General features: G+C 31.9%; 1 long non-coding RNA gene across 1 annotated transcript; it reads right to left on the reverse strand.

Moving 5' to 3' along the window:
* Window positions 1-312: 312 nt before the first annotated feature.
* On the reverse strand, window positions 313-1,887 carry LOC139508706 (uncharacterized). Its single transcript, XR_011661417.1, has 3 exons — window positions 1,751-1,887; window positions 535-725; window positions 313-383 (listed from the first exon to the last, which is right to left on the reverse strand). It is a non-coding gene; the product is annotated as an uncharacterized lncRNA (long non-coding RNA).
* Between the last annotated feature and the right edge of the window lie 750 nt (window positions 1,888-2,637).

Below are 2,637 nucleotides of genomic sequence, written 5' to 3' on the forward strand. Positions count from 1 at the left end.
TAGATTCAATGCACAGTAAATGTTATAGATAATTCAACCAACAATTTCATTCAAGACTAGTCAGGATTAGTCAAATACAAATTGATCACATGAGGAGCGTTTGAACATTTTTTTGGGAAATTATGCCAGTATAAAAAATACACTTTGAGTTTCAGTAAATTTGCTATTGTGAGGGCCTCAAGTTAGATTAGTGAATGCTAATTGAGTCACCCTCTATAAATAAAGTCATTACTTACTTATATTTACTTACTATTCCATATTAATAAAACCTGTATCATTATTGATAACAAGATATAATTTACCTTTTAAGGGTTTGGTCCCAGTAAAATCTGAAACACCGAAGGAATTTCATCTCTAATAGAGTTGTTCTCATCAAGAAGCATCTGGAAGGATGGAAAAAAAATATATAAAAGATCAATACATATATTGTCAGGAGATAGTTCTTTTAGATTTAAAAATACTAATATCACAGAAGAAGAGCCATCATCAAATATTTATATAATTAGTTTCAATCAGTGTGTTCATCTAAACTACCTGCATCTGATTTCTGTGGTCTTTCAGTTTGTCTTTTGCATGTACCAATAACTTTGCTGACTCAGGAATGTCTAAATCCAGTTTCATCATATATTCTGCTTCCTTAATTACTTCAAATATATAGGGATCAAAGTTCACCAACAGCATGTTCTGGTTCTGAGGATGTCTAACTAAAACTGGCACTTGCAAATCTGTAACAAAAAATATGTTCTCACCTAAAAATTCTTACTTAATTGTGTGATAAAAATTATTTTATTCATTCAACATATTGAAAGAAAAATTTAAAGTATATGTCTGAAAGACCTTAATCCTCACACTTTATATGAAGTCATGCTATTCAATAGAATAGTACCCAAGAAATGTGTAATAAGAGTAGTGCCGACTGAAACGTATAAAATGGACATACTGTTAAAGTACTTTAATTCGTGGGTATCAATTTTCGTGGTTTGAGCAATATTTACATGTTCGTGGGTTTTTAAATTCGTGGATTTTAGTTTTCTAAAAAAAATAAAATTGAAAAATTAAAGCCTTTAGAAACGAGGGTTACAAATAGGTCTAGAATGAAGGAAATTGCAAAGTAAACATTGACCCGTGTAAATCGTAGTGATAACACTAATTAACCCATGATAAAGTGATCAACAGATTAAAGACCATCAAAGGTGTTAATTAGGCCATTAACATGTCACCTAAAGAAAACAGTAACATAAACAAATGCTATGAATTGCCAAATAATTCTTATCAAAATCAAGACCCAGCATAATTTTTTTTACTTCTTATATGTACGAAAATTATGAGGATATAAAATGAACACTTTATCATACTAGCATATCAATACCGGAAATCTAACTTTCATTGATCAAAAACAAAAGTTGTACATTTTAGGTTATTAAGATTAAATGGTATAATCCTGCATGCGGTTGTAGTTCTGTGACTGCTATTAAAGTATTCTCAGAGTTGGTGCTATACAATATCTTCTCTTAGACTAGATCATACATTTCACATCAGTAGTCGAACCTACCGATTGGGATCTTTCCAGGTCTTGATTTAGACAATGGTTATTTTATTTCGTTGGACACTTAAATTCGTGGATAAAGTCATCCACGAAAACCACGAAAATTGGTACCCCACGAATAAAAGTACTTTCACAGTTGTGAATGAAATAAAGTCACCACTCTTAAAGCAAATTTTTTACAGTACTGCTTTAAAACAATCTTACATGTAGTAGCAACTTCCACAGACTTGATCCATGCATTGTGATATAGTACTTCATATTCTACTAGCACTTTTGCTATCCTGTTGTATGCTCTTATTATCTTCTTTGCTTCATCTGTCTTCAAGCAGGCAGATTGTTCCTACAAAAGTTTAAACAGTATATTGAAAATTCTAATGCAATTAGTTTGTATCAATGCTTCTGATTGGATGACAGTTAGCGTAAAATTCTCTATCTCCTTGCCTGTAACTAAGGGTACCGGACATTTTGAATTGCTGAATGTATTGATATGTAATTTCTACAATAATAAGCCATAAAACTCACATGTTGCACCTAAAAATCCTCTTTTTATCAATTTTATTACATTCTGAAGCGGCACAGAAGCCATAAAACGCCCGGTGTTTATGTTTGTTGCCGGAAGCATACCTATGACGTCATCTAGTGTTGGGACCAAAGAAGATAACATCTTTTCGCGGAATTTTCTTTAATGAAGATTTTAAACTGAAATAATGATTGAAATTAAATTATGAACTTGTTTTGCATTAGAATAGAGATAACTGTATTGTATTTGAAGCTTTTCGGACGTCCATCGGTAGTTTTACTGTCGCAAATACCCGTTTACCTGTCTCCGCTACGCGTCGCCAGGTAAACTAAATTTGCGACAGTAAAACTACCGATGGACGTCCTTAAAGCTTCAAATACAATACAGTTATCTCTTAATTTATAGCAGCCAAAAGATTATTTTGCAAACTTTTTTTCTACGTTTCTGGTTTCTTTACTACAAAAGATGATGAATAATGATGGGCAACTTTGCAAATTGTAAATACTACGTTTCTGGTTTCTTTACTACAAAAGATGATGAATAATGATGGGCAACTTTGCAAATTGTAAAT

Source organism: Mytilus edulis, unplaced genomic scaffold (genome assembly GCF_963676685.1).
Source record: "Mytilus edulis unplaced genomic scaffold, xbMytEdul2.2 SCAFFOLD_1889, whole genome shotgun sequence".
In the NCBI taxonomy this organism is placed as follows: Eukaryota; Metazoa; Mollusca; class Bivalvia; order Mytilida; family Mytilidae; genus Mytilus; species Mytilus edulis.